The sequence below is a fragment of the Tupaia chinensis genome, unplaced genomic scaffold (genome assembly GCF_000334495.1).
Source record: "Tupaia chinensis unplaced genomic scaffold, TupChi_1.0 Scaffold145147_1, whole genome shotgun sequence".
NCBI classification, from domain to species: domain Eukaryota; kingdom Metazoa; phylum Chordata; class Mammalia; order Scandentia; family Tupaiidae; genus Tupaia; species Tupaia belangeri.
Window position 1 is genome coordinate 2,323,484 of NW_006205007.1, and position 15,036 is coordinate 2,338,519.

Below are 15,036 nucleotides of genomic sequence, written 5' to 3' on the forward strand. Positions count from 1 at the left end.
TTTCCAAACTTTTAACATCCTCCTTCAAGTCCTTCTACCTTCTGCCCACTGCCAGTTCCAAAGCCACTCTTACATTTTACGTGATTTTGTTTCTTTGTTTTTGTCAGCATCCCACTTCCATGTGGCTTAACTAGTCCCACTTCTAAGATGGTTTACTCATACGGCAGTTGACAGGATGCCTCTGTCACTGACTGTTCGACAGAATACCTCATTTCCTCACCACAAATACTTCATCATGCTTCCTAGTCTTCCAAAACAAGTAATTCAAGAGAGAGAAAAAGAGGCTGAAGCTACCACATCTTTTATAGTTGTTGTTTTACTTAGATTCAAAAGTGACATATCACAACCTGTTGGTCGCACAAGCCAACCCAACTACTGTGTGAGAGAAAATTACACAATGGTGTAAATAACTAGCTACAGGGATCATTGGGTGCTATTATGGAGGTTGGCTACCACTTTATTCAAATCACAACAAGCTTTTTGATGATCATATTTATGAGTGTTAGAAATTAAATGCTAATTGAATATCTGGTGATATTAGTAAATTGTGAATTATTATTTGTGCCATCAAAGTAATTTTAAAGATCCCATATCTTTAAAGATCCTTTATATTTTAAGATACATGTTGAAATATTTAGAGATATAATGATATAATATCTGGGATATGTTTCAAAATAACAATATATGGGAAAAGTGGGTAGTGGTATAATGCAGCAAGACTGGTCCTGAGTCGGTAACTGTTGAAGCTGAGTAATAAGAAAGTGGGAGATTATTCTATGCTGCATGCTTTTATATGTGTTTTAGCATTTTCAACCATTAAAAATTAAAAAGGAAAAAAGACATCTTAGGGAAAGTAAAAGGTAAGTCACAAAACTACAGAAAAGATCTTTGCAACATACTTAACTAGCAAAAGAGTAGTATTCAGATTATATTTAAAAAGTATACAATTCAATAACAAAGAAAACCCATGGTGTTCTCCACTTCAAGCAGGAAATTTATGGAGGAGAAAACCTTAAGAGATACCAACTACAAAGAAATATTTCACACTCACCCGAAAAAACAAAAATTTTCAAGTATGACAGTATTACCAGAACACTTACGTGAGGGGGTGTTCAAAATGTGTATTATATTTTAAAAAGTGCATGGATTTCAAAATTTTTGCACCAAAATAAACTCATACTTTAATTTTATTTTTCCTCATGCTTCTTGTAGTTCCTTCATACATTACTGGTTGGAGTATAAATTATAATCAACTTGGGGGAAAAATTGGCATTCCTTAGTAAACTTGAAGATGAACATCATCTGTGGCCCAGGAAAAATATGTACTAGGAAACATAAGCAAGAAATTTCATAACAATATTGTTTATAACAGGAAAAATTGGAAACAATCCCACTGCTCATCAACAGTAGAGTAGTTAAATATATTGCATGTTTTTATATAGTCATACAATAGGATACAGGAGTGGGAAAAAGACAAATAGCAAGTCTATGAATATGGATAAATCTCATTAATAAAAGGTTGAGCAAAGAAACAATTTGCAAAATAATATTACAGTAGTATTCCTCTTATTTAAATTAAGGGAACAATAAGAATAAACAGTATCTTAAGGGTACAAATACAAGAAATCTATAAGTTAAACAAAAGAATTATAACCACAAAATTTAAGATAGTGATTTTTCTCTAGATGCAAAAGGAGGGAGGTGCAATAAGGAAGGGGCACATAAGGAACTTAAGAGTATGATAATTATAAATGTTGGGTTGCCCAGACAGAGTTGATTTGCCTAGTATAGCCCTGCTTTGCCTATTTTCCTGTCATAAGGAGTAATAGCATGCTCTTTTACTTTCAAATAAGTACGGATTGGATAATAAAATATATAGACATCCTTTAAAAATAACTTTTTCCCTTTAAATTAGATAGAAGGCATATGAGTTATCACTGTATCATTCTTCATGATATTGGGTTGTCAGAAAAGTCATGACTTTTTTTTCTATGGTTTTCTAGGCAAAAATGCATCATGACTTTTCTGACAACCTAATATAATACATACATTTTACATATATTCATTTGAAAATAGTCGATATTTAATATGTAATTTTTAATTAATTAATTTTTCTTTTAGGTTTTTGCCATAGTGTGCTTGCATTCACCAGAGAGAGACAGAGAAAGGGAAAGTGAAAAATCACCTCCCCAAGGGGATGACCACACCATGCCATAATCCCTTCTTCTTTCAGGATTTTGGGCACACACTTTCACACATGCCCAGTATGATTTTCAAGGTACAGGATCCAGGACTCGAACCATGGTCAGCCATGTGGGAGTCCAGTGCATTAACCACCATGCCACCTGCTCACCACTGTAATTTTGAATATTAGCCAGTGATAACACAGTAAAAATAAACTGCATGTAGGACCCAAATGAAACTCTTATCATCTAAGTGGATGTGGGAACAAATAACTACAATGTACTCAAGCTTTGTGTTAAGCTCGTTACAAATATTACTTCATCTTTTCAGCAAGACTTTTATAATCTGCATTTTACATATAAAAAATTTAAGGTTCAAAGAGTATACATAACATAGCCAAAGTCATATCATACATGACAGCAGAATTTAAACCTAAGCAATGTGACACCAACTACATGGTTTTTTTTGGAGAGGTTTTTGCTATAGGGCACGTGCGCTCACCAGACAGAGAGAGAGACAGAGAGACCGAAAGTGAGAAATCACCCCCCCCGGGGGGGGGGATGGCCATGCCACAATCCCTTCTCCTCCATTCTCCTCTCGGGATCTTGGGTGTGCACGCACACGTGCTCGGCGTGAGTTTAAGCCACCAGGTGTGGTCAACTATGTGGGAGTCCAGTGACATAGCCATTACACTAACTGCTGGTCCCCCAACTATATGTTTTTAATCACATGCCAGAGTCCATAACTGTTATAAACTTTCTTTGTAACATTTATTTGAGGGTTTTGAAACCTATAGAGCCTTTTTAGAATAATGTTTGTAAGTGCATAAAACATTAAGCATAGGATTATAAATATAACCAATTATGATAAAATACAGTAATCAAAATATTTAATAAATGTCTACTATACCCATGATTTTTACTAATGCATTAAACAACAAATTCTAGCAGAGGGTCTAAGAATATCTATAATATTAAAGTATTGAATATCAATTGTATGTTGAGATATCTACAGCTATAGTAATGTGATAAGAAAATATTTGTCTACTTTTTATCAAATGCCAGGGTCTTACTGCTGTTCTATGGCTGAGTAGTATTTCTGTACTGTATATGTGCCACACTTTTTTAATCCATTCATCTGTTCATGGACATTTGGGCTGGAGGGTAAGTGAGAGGGAATCAAGGGGAAGAAGGACAAAATAAAACAAAAAATGGAAAGAAATCTGTTGGTTATAATGTGCATGGTAATATCGCCGACTGAATTAATATACAGTGTATTGATGATGGGAAATTTCATTTAGTATGCTGTAATGATACACAGTGATTAAATGTAAAAGAAATCTAAATTTAAAAGTATAAAAAAGGAGATATTATTTCTATAGGTTAAAAACAGTTACCAGTACTTCTAATAACACTGTAATTTATTGCTAATGTTCACAATTAAAAGAAAAGCTAAACGTCACATAGAAGTTAACAAAAATTAAGATATATTTTTTCTCGTTCAAATTCAAGACTCTCTGTTTTATTATCTTAATTCATAGAACTTCTGACATATATTTTATTTCAGAGAGATTATGCTCCCCACCTCACCTTCCATGTTTTGTTTTGAGTTAATGTTCAAAGTGTGATATACAAATAAATTAGTTTATTAGAAGAAGTATTTACCATATGCTGAATTTGAGTGAAGGATGAGAAATGAGAAAGTATTAGGATAACTACATGTAGGTATAGCCAATGGGAAGCTTAGAACTGCATTAGAGTATTTTATGCAAAAGGTTTAAAACAGGTTTTAAACATGTACTGCCACAAGCAATTCTTCATAAAAAAAAATTTATTATTGATACCACGGTGCCCTACAGCATACTATTTGTCAATACCTGTGGAACAATCAAAAAAAATTTCAAATAACTGGGCAGCTTTTAAAAGTTTTATTGGGCTAAAATCAAAACATCTGACAAGTTTTTGACTTGCCTTTCTCATGATTTAATGTCCCAGCAGAGCAACTGGGGAACCTAATTCTGACCAACAAGGAGGAATTGCTTGGCTAATTGGAAGTGACAGAAACCTTGGGAGAAAGCAACCACAAACCAAGGATAATTATAAGAAGGTAACATGGGCCCTAAAGGATAGTGTCAAGAAACCTGAAGCTGCCAAATGAGGTGAGACTTGCAAAAGAGGCTTAGAGAAGACAAAGAAGAGGCCTTTTAAAATTCTGTGCAAAGCCAGAAGATGATCAAGGAAGGGAAAAGCCCTTTTGCAACTTCTGGTGTAAGGTTAGAACTGACAGAGAAAGCAAAACTCCCTAGCTACTATTAATATTTTACTTCATTCTCTATACAGGAAACTTGAGAAATAGGATGACAGTAGGAAGAACATGTATTTATGGGGACAGGCAAACCTGGGCTTAATGCTGTGTTTCAACACTTTACATAAAATTTATAAGAAGCTACTGTCTGACAGTAGGCCCAACAGGCCAAACCAAAATGGAGTTACTCATGCTAAAGTTCCATTATCACCAAACTGAAACTAAGTTGTTTATTTGACCTTCTGAGAAATCAAGAGAGAGATAATAGCCAAATCCTTAAACACTTCAGTTTTAGCTGGCATGATAAAGAAATCCTCTATGCTTTCATACTGTAAGGAAAGTAACCTTGAAGTGGCCTATCTGCTTTTGTTCTTGATTTCTGCTTTTCTTCAGCCCCTTTCTTCTTCCTATAAAACCTACTTCCTCTGCTGAGCTCATCAGAGCACCATTCTATTTAATAGATGCTGCCTGATTCTAGAATCACTAGTATAAGTTAACTAGATCTTGATTTAAATATTTTCGGAAGCAACATTTTAATTTCCTTTTTCATGTCAGAGGGCATGTATGCACGAGAGAGAGAGAGAAGAGAAGACACCCCCAATAGGGCCTGCTCACGGTACATTTTTCCTCTAATTTGCCATTCCATCGGGATCTTGGGACATGCACATGTTATTGGCATGTTTTTCAAGTTGCCAGGGCTGAGACTTGAACGTTGGTCAGCCAAGTGGAACCCAGATTCCTCTGTGTGATACTTAACCACTGCACTATGGGCCCTGCTTACCAATTAACTCTTTAAACTAAATGTGTCCAAATGTTATCTGTTGTCAACAATTACTAGTTATATTATTCTGGGTCTCCTTTCCCCATCATCTGTAAAATGGAGATAACCATGTCCTTCTCATAAGATTGTTCTGAATAATGGAAGTAACACATTCAAAACACTGAGCCAGGCTCATGATAGTGACTCAATAAATAGCAACTTGTTAATATTGCTTAAAAGAATACAGTAAATAATGACAAAGCAATACTGTTCCCAAATAAGGGAAGAAAATCTAAAAGCATACCTAACAGTTCAAATTTATATTATTTTATCATCTGCTGTGAATAGTTTATATTCCAGGCTTTTGGGGGGAAATTATCAATGAGATTTGAAAACAATGGTCACTATTTTTGAAGAATTATAGGAAACAGAATAGGTTCCAGAACACTAAATATGGGCAGATAGCTGCATTCAGGGTAAAAAAAAAAAAGAAAATATCAACTCCTCAACTACTTGCTTTTAGATTAAGTGACTTCCATCCCCATTTGTGTCATACTCATTTGCCCCAAAGGAGAGGAAATTCTGGGGGAGGAAAAAAAAAAAAAAAGCTAAAGCTGAAAGAACAAAGATCTGCTTTGCCAAATAATCACTTAAAGTGGAGATGCAGGTCTTGATATCTAAGGTGACAAAGAATAGGTTTCTTGAATTTATTCAAAACGTCAAGAAGCAAATTTATAGGAAGGAGAAAAACTATAGTTAAACAAGATATAGCCATGCCTGGATGTGTCCATGATCCTAGCTGGCTAGAGGGCTGAGGAAAGGTTGCAGTATGAATGGAACTTGTTGGGGTCTCTCTCCTGCTCTTAAAAGATACAAATAAAAAAGATGTGGTGGATTGAATAGTGGCCCCTAAAAAAGTAAGTTCTCATGCTAATCCTAGAACCTGTGAATATTACCTTATTTGGAAAAAATGTCTTTACAGGTCTAATTAAGTCTATGGCTATGAGATAATTTGGATCATCTGATGGGTCATAAATGCAGTGACACAAATCTGTATATGAAAAACAGAAGAGAAGTCACAGAGAAGAGGAGGAGCCAATGTGACCATGGCAGCAGAGATTGGCATGATACTGCAGCAATTCAAGGAATGCCAATAGCTACCAGAAGCTGGAGGCAGCCAAGAGCAGAGTTTCCCTTAGATTCTCCAGAGGCAGTGTGGCCCAGCTGACATTTTGGTTTCAGAATCTGGCCTCAGAACTAAAGGAATGCATTCCTCTTGTTTTAAGATACCAGTTTGTGATCATTTGTACCTATGAAGTTAATACAGAGTTTAGAGAAAATCTGGTAGTATCTTAAGCAGGTTAGTTGTAGAGAAAATGGAGTCAGGATAGATTAATCTGGCTTCCTCACTTCCTTCCTATATCATCATGTTTGAAGGTCACAGAATAAACAACTCATGTTATTAGTTATAGTGCACTTATGTGCTTGTTATGTAATTATAACTTTGCAGTTTTATGCCATTGCCTGTAATACGCATGTGTGACAGTCTGGTTTGGGCAATGAGCCATTATTGTCTGCAGCTCCTTTAAGAGAAAGGGAGCATCCTCCTAGGTAGCCATGATCAGCTGGGCCTTGGTACAGCTAGGTCAGCCTACCGGCCTTGACTTCACTTGGCCTTGGCTCAGCTTAACTCAGTTTCATGCTCTGTGAGAGGGAGGAAGCATTTTGTGGGGATTCTCCTTGCACATTATAAGCTCCAAGAGCAGGAAGCACTTTCTGAGTGCTGCTAAAGCTTTGTGAGCTACTTCTGAACATAGCCAATAAACAACATGATGTCAGTGCCTCATGTCTTTTTCCAACTACCTGTGTCTCCATTCAATTCACTCTTCAGAGGAAGAAAGAATCTTGCAAAACATTAGTGTATTAGGGTTCTGAAGTAAGATAAAACCAATAGGAAATACAAATACATACTCACATGAATGTATCTATTCAAGTAAATTAAAAATGAAGATTGAATGTGAAAGATACCTAAACATATGAAGCCAGTTGGGCCACATTAATTATCTTTTTTTTTTTTGGAGAGATTTTCACTATAGGGCGCGTGCGCTCGCCAGACAGACAGAGAAAGACATAAAGACAGAAAGCGAGAAATCAACCCCCAGGGGGGATGGTCACGCCACAATCCCTTCTCCTCCATTCTCCTCTCGGGATCTTGGGCACGCACGCACACGCGCCCGGCGTGAGTTTTAAGCCACCGGGTCCAGGACGCGAACAGCGGTCGACTACGTGGGAGTCCAGCGACATAGCCATTACGCTAACTGCTGGTTCCCAACATTAATTATCTTGATTTGCCAACATAAGCAAACTTTACTTGAGCTCTTTCTTGGAAATGCACATATTAAAGAAAATCAGAACTTAAGCTCAACCAATCAAAAGCAGCCAACAAACTTGTGCACAACTGGGGACTTTCCACTAGGATAGATCAAATAAGACTACTGCATAGCTGTAACAAATCAAGTATACAGTTACTTCCATGTTCTTGGTATATAAATCTCCTCCTTCCATTCCCTCAGTGAAGCTTCCAAACCACTTCTGGTTTGGAATTGCTTGATTCATACACCATGTTTGCTCAAATACATTCTTTAAGATTTTATTGGACATCAGCTTATCTTTTTAAATAGATGATAGATAGATAGATGATATACAGATAGATAGACGAAAGGAGACATTATGGGAATTGACTTGCATGATCATGGAGATTCAAGACCTGTCTTCTACACTCTGGAAAACCAGGAAAGCCAGGGGTGTAACTCTGTCTGAGTTCAAAGGCCCGATAAGCCGGGGAGCCTGTGGTTTAACTCTCCAACACCTCACTATAGGGTGTAGGAATGCTACTATAAATCTCAGAATCTGAAGCCCTGAGAATCACAAGTTCTAATGCCCAAGGGCCAGAGAAAATAAATGTCTGGAGAGATTTTCACTATAGGGCGCGTGCGCTCGCCAGACAGACAGAGAAAGACATAAAGACAGAAAGCGAGAAATCAACCCCCAGGGGGGATGGTCACGCCACAATCCCTTCTCCTCCATTCTCCTCTCGGGATCTTGGGCACGCACGCACACGCGCCCGGCGTGAGTTTTAAGCCACCGGGTCCAGGACGCGAACAGCGGTCGACTACGTGGGAGTCCAGCGACATAGCCATTACGCTAACTGCTGGTTCCCAACATTAATTATCTTGATTTGCCAACATAAGCAAACTTTACTTGAGCTCTTTCTTGGAAATGCACATATTAAAGAAAATCAGAACTTAAGCTCAACCAATCAAAAGCAGCCAACAAACTTGTGCACAACTGGGGACTTTCCACTAGGATAGATCAAATAAGACTACTGCATAGCTGTAACAAATCAAGTATACAGTTACTTCCATGTTCTTGGTATATAAATCTCCTCCTTCCATTCCCTCAGTGAAGCTTCCAAACCACTTCTGGTTTGGAATTGCTTGATTCATACACCATGTTTGCTCAAATACATTCTTTAAGATTTTATTGGACATCAGCTTATCTTTTTAAATAGATGATAGATAGATAGATGATATACAGATAGATAGACGAAAGGAGACATTATGGGAATTGACTTGCATGATCATGGAGATTCAAGACCTGTCTTCTACACTCTGGAAAACCAGGAAAGCCAGGGGTGTAACTCTGTCTGAGTTCAAAGGCCCGATAAGCTGGGGAGCCTGTGGTTTAACTCTCCAACACCTCACTATAGGGTGTAGGAATGCTACTATAAATCTCAGAATCTGAAGCCCTGAGAATCACAAGTTCTAATGCCCAAGGGCCAGAGAAAATAAATGTCCCAGCTCAAAAATAAAGCAAATTCACCTTTATTCTGCCTTTTCTGTTCTATTCAGGCAGGTCTTCAGTGGATATCATAATGCCCACCAGCATTAGTGAGGGCAGCTCTTTCTTATTCATTACTGATTCAAATGCTAATCTTTTGTAGAAACAGCTAGAAATAATGTTTTACCAACGATCTGGAAATTCGTTAACACAGTGAAGTTGACACATTAAATTTACCATCACAAGTATTTTTTCCTGGTTCAGCGGGAATGGAAGATGATGAAGTTGGTGGTAGAGAATAGAAGAGATTTGAGGGACTTCTTGAATGTATTGTGTAAAACCAGAGTGAATTATCAAATTGTAGACCACATGATCTCTGCTTTGACAGAGATTGCCAGGATTTAAATAAGATCTGACAGGGTTACCATCCATTATCAGAACAAGAAAGCCATATGGCAGCAAAACTAAGATCCAAAGATTTCCCCAAAGCATACTTCATATGACCAGAGAGACACTGTTTCTTTTTTATTTTTCTTTGTTTTCTTTTTTTTCTCTCTCATGAGAAAAAGAGATGATGATAATAAAAATAAATAAATTTTTTTAAAAAGTCACTTAAAAAAAAAAAAGAAAAAGAGAGAAGTACCCTCAACAAAGTTTCACCACACCACAACCCTCTCCTAGCCTCCCAGCTGCCAGGAATATACATGCACATGGTCATACCCGTCATGTACTGGTTGACCCAGGCCTTCCACATGGCTCCAGTGTTACACAACAGCACCCCACTCCTCCACAACTGTAGTTAGTAGTTAGCCCAAGAGACTTTGATTGACAAGTGCCTCCCATTCCCCACCCCATTGGTCTGTAGTAGGAGTAGCAGTTACCCTTATACAGACATTTAACTCAATTCTATCCATTTTTTAAAAAGTACTTTTTCAATATTTCCAAGTAGTCACAAATCCTCAGAAATACAAACAGGATCATGGACAGATAAAGGGGTTTCGATGATATAAAATGGAGATTCATATCACCCTGCCTTCAATCTTTACCTGACTGGGATTTTATTTATTCAACAGGGATTCCTTAACACCTCTGATCTACAGCCAGGATCATGTTGGTTCTGAGAAGAATCTAAAAGGGACTTTATTTTTTTAAAGAGATATTTTTACTATATAAGGTGTGTGTGCTCATCAGAAAGACAGGGAGACACAAAGTGAGAAATCACCCCCAGGGGGTATGGCCATGCCATAATCCCTTCTCCTCCATTCTCCTCTTGGGATTTTCTGCATGCATGCACACGCACCCAGCGTGAATTTAAAGATGCCACGTCCAGGACTCAAACCACAGTTGACTACATGGGAGTCCAGTGATGTAACCATTATACCCTCTGTTGGCCCCCTAAAAGCAGGTTATTAAAGGATGTCCTGCAGTATCTATAAAAGCAAGTAGTAATCAACCCCAATACAGGATGTATTTACTGTTGATAACTTAACTCAGTCTAATTTAACTTAATTTTGGCAGTGACACCAGGATAGTGCACCAATAAAATGCAGTAGATATTATTTATCTAAGCCTAATTGATATTATTGACATTTTTCATGCTTACTTCTGAATAAGTTTTCAGGAGAAGGGAAAAGGGCATGTGTGTGTGTGTGCGTGCCCAAGATCCCAAGAGAAGAATGGAGGAGAAGGGATTATGGTGTGGCCATTCCCCATGGGGGGGGGGGGTGATTTCTCACTTTCTGTCTCTCTGTCTCTGTCTTTCTGGCGAGTGCACACACCCTGTAGTAAAAACCTCTCTAAAAAAAGGATGTTGTCAACCATGCGATCTAATGTCATAATCATAAAGAATTATGTATCTTTAAAAAACAGAGTCTTAAATCTTGTAATTTCTTTTCATTATCAGAGGACACATGCATGCACTAGAGAGAGAGAGAAGGGGAATGGAGAGAAAGCAGCCTCCACTGGGCATGGACATGCTATAATCCATTCACCTTCATTTCTCCATCATGTCAGGTTTTTAGGCATGCATGCACACATGCCCAGCATGTTTTTCCAGCCTCTGGGACCAGGATTCAAACTGGTTGGCCATATGTGCTCTGTCACCCTTAACTACTAGGCTACAGGGCAAACCTCAGGTGTCCAAAATATTATCTATAGGGTAGTATAGTATATTCAACCAGAAAGTTGGAGATCATGACTTTTCACACTAAACCCTTTTCAATGTTTTAAATTTTGTACCATGTATGTTGAACAAATTCAAAAAATAGATGCAATTTAAAAATATTTAGCTTAAAAATCTTAAAAATACATATATAACTTTTTTAAAGGAAGTAAGTAAATACTCATGATATAATAAGTGAAAGATAAGACCAGTTTTTCATTTCCTGCCATGAATGATTGAAAAATATGTAGACTGTATTACTAGAAACATTTTGGTGATTATTTTATACCATGCAGTCTAGGACTGGTTTACATGAAAGGAAAAAGGATAGTGAAGAAGCTCACCTAGGAATGGTTGAAGGAAAATGTGAATATGTAGCCTGGAATATATGTGTGAGATCATGGTGACTGTCTCTAAGAATCTAAAGTCCTGCCATGTGGAAAAGGGATCATACTGCACTGGAAGCTCTCAGAGGAAGGCGCTAGACCTGTTGGCAGGAGCTGAAATAGTAAGCCATTTCAGCTCAATGTCAAAACACTTAAGGACTCCTTCACTTGTTTATGGGCCATTTCAGTTCAATGTCAGAAAGATACTTTGTAAAAGAGCAGGACAAAAAAATGAGGGACTTCCCAGTCACTTGAAGTATAAATTCAAGCATAAATTGTCACCTACTTAATGGGACATTGTAGAAGAGATTCAAGCATCAGAAGTATGTTTTTGGTATGATTCTAGCCACAGAAAAATCATTTAAACTCTCTGGGACTTGGTTATTTGTAAAACATGCAGTTTGACTACATTACCTCCATGTTCCTTTGAGTTTTAAATTGTTTTGATTCTACATGTGTAATTACATTTGTCTGTTTTTTCCAGACTTACATATTGGCTTTTTAATCACTTGAAACACACCACATTGTACTTGTGAGAACTAATTGAGATGTTTAAAACAATTCGTGAACAGGCAAAACATTAAGCAAGTTTAAAATATCATTATACTTAAACATCATTGGCCATTAAGAAAATGCATATTAGGGGACCAGCACATGGTGTGGTGATTAAGGCACTGGACATTCCCACATGGCCAATCATGGTTCAAGTCCTGGACGTGGTGACTTGCTTTCTCACTTTATCTCTCTGTCTCTCTCTCATCAACATTTAGAAAATAAATAAATGAATAAATTTCTCCCTCTTCCTCTCTCTCTGTCTCTCCAGAAAATACAAGTGCCTTCTTGCAAAAAGAAATAAATAAAAAAGAAAGTGCAAATTAACACCTTACTGAGATATCACTACACATCTATTATAATGACTAAAAAAAAATACCGATACTAAGTTAAGATGCAGAACAACTGGATCTCTCATTCATTGCTGGTGGGAATGTAAAATGATACTGCCATTCTAGAAAATGTTTTGTTAGTTTCTTACAAAGTTAAACTTACCACACAACCCAGTAATTTAATTCCTGTATATTTACTCTCAAGTAATGAAAACTTACGGTCACACAAGAATCAGTAAATAAATATTTATATCAGCTTTTTTGAGATAGCCCAAAATGGGAAGCGACTAAGATGTTCTCCACTTTGTTAATGAATAAACTGGTACAGCCATAACATGAAATACTACTCAGCTGTCAGGAGGAACAAACTATCCATATTACAACGTGAAGGGACCTCAGGCTGTTACGCTGCCTGAAAAACACCCAGTCTTAAAACATTATATATTGTGTAATTTTGTTTATATAACATTTTCAAAATGGCAAAATTATGATGGAGCTGGATCAATGGTGCCATGGGTTAGGGGTGGGGAGAGGATGAAGGAGTAACAATAATGAGTTTTCTTGCAGTGATGGAGTAGTTCTTGCAAAATGATCCTTATTGATGTACTAAAATATGAGCCTTGGACAGTGTGAGATTATCCTGTGACAGACATTCCCAAAGTAGTTATCTGTGATAGCCTCCCTTCAAGTTGGTCCTCAGTGACCAAATACCAGCGATCCTTAGCATTCATCCCTTTGTAGTCTTCTCCCATATTAAATAGAGTTGATCTGGCCATAAAGATAAGTAACACCCAAGGCTAAGCCTTAAAAGACATTGCAGACTATACCTTGTTCTCTCTTGGATTATGTGTTCTAGATAGTCACAATGTTGTAAAGTTGTTTTATTAGCATTACGTAGAGATCTACATGGGAGGAACTAAGATCTCCCACCAATAGTCATGTGAGCATGCCATCTTTGAAGCAGACCCTCCAACCCCAAACAAGTCCTCAGTTAATAAGAGCCCAACTAAAATCTTGACATGAAAACCTAAACCAAAAGCACCCAGCCAAGTTGCTCTCAAATCCCTGACCTCCGGAAACTGAGATAATAAATATTCATTGTTATTTTAAGTTCTAAGTTTGGGGGTAATGTGTTATGTAGCAAAAGATAATACATCATAGTATATGATAGGAAGAGGAAGTAGAGTTTATTTGAATTTATTGGAGAGACTATATGAATTGTGGTATATATGCTTTTCTGTTAATAGCTTCATTTTTTTAATTTTTAAAAATATTTCTTTCTTTTATGATTAGGGAAGCAGAAAAAGAGAGATGGCACCCCCAACAAAATCTTCATGCCATGATCCATCCCCAGCCTCAGTCAACCATGGGACATGGACATGCATATGCTCCCTACATGTTCAGAGAGGTCTCTGGATGAAAAGTTGGAAGCTTCCCATGTGGGCCAGCTTTGCAGAGCATCATATTTTACTGTTGCATCACCGTGCAGCACCCTAATAGCTATTTATTTCAAAAATGTCTGTTTGAGAGGATCAACAAGAAGACCAACTAAGGATATTAACATATTCATTTTGGGAATTTCAGCAACCCACTGTCATCATTGTGTAGGCCAGAGATTATCTAAACAAAAAAATAAATAAGAAACTGTAGACTTAAATAATACAATAATAGAATAATAGACCTGACAGATACTTATAGAACATTTCACCCAACAAATATAGATTGCATGTTTTATTCAGCTGTATGTGTAACATCCTCTAAGACTGACCACAACAGAGCACAAAACAAGTCACTCCAAATGTTTCAAAAAACAGAAATACCTCTGACTACAATGGAATTAAACTTGAAATCAACAAAAAAGAACTTTTTAAATTACACAGATACATAGAAACTAAATAACATCTCCTGAACAATGTTGAAAGTACAGAAGAAAATAAAGAATGAAATTTTAAAATTTCTTGAAACAATAGCAAAAATACAACACTCAAAATCTTTGACAGAAAGTTAATGTAGTACTAAGAGAAAAGTTTATAACAATTAATGCTTATGAGAAAAGTAGAAAGATGGGGGGCTGGCAGGTGATACGGTGGTTAAGGTGCTAGAGTCCCACATGGCTGGTGGCAGTTCGAGTCCTGGACCTGGCAGCTTGCTCTCTCACTTCCCCTTTCTCTCTCTCTGTCTCTCTCTGGTCAAACTAAAAAATAAATAATAATAACAAATAAAGTAAAATAAATAATTCTAAAAAATTAGAAAGGTGGCAAATAAACAACTTAAAGATGCATTTCTGGAAACTGGAAGAATGAGAAAAATAATAAGAGAAAAGTAATAAATAGAGCAGAGATAAATGAAATACAGAACAAAATAACAATACAAAAAGTAAATGAAATGAAAGGATAAACAAAATTTACATACCTTTAGCTAGACTGAAAAAATAGAAGAGCCAAATAAATGAAACTGGAAATGAAAAAGGGCACATTACAACAGATATAGAAATGCAAATAATTATGAGGGATTGCT

At 36.9% G+C, this 15,036-nt stretch overlaps 1 long non-coding RNA gene across 2 annotated transcripts in view; it reads left to right on the forward strand.

The window, feature by feature from the left end:
• Positions 1-14,630, forward strand: part of LOC102496275 (uncharacterized) — a 28,240-nt gene extending 13,610 nt beyond the window's left edge. The window contains exons 3-4 of one of the 2 annotated variants that reach the window (XR_337283.3): positions 4,179-4,342; positions 13,813-14,630. This is a non-coding gene — a long non-coding RNA (uncharacterized LOC102496275). The remainder of the gene's footprint in view (positions 1-4,178; positions 4,343-13,812) is intronic. The other variant, XR_337284.3, reaches the window with a different exon arrangement.
• Positions 14,631-15,036: the final 406 nt, after the last annotated feature.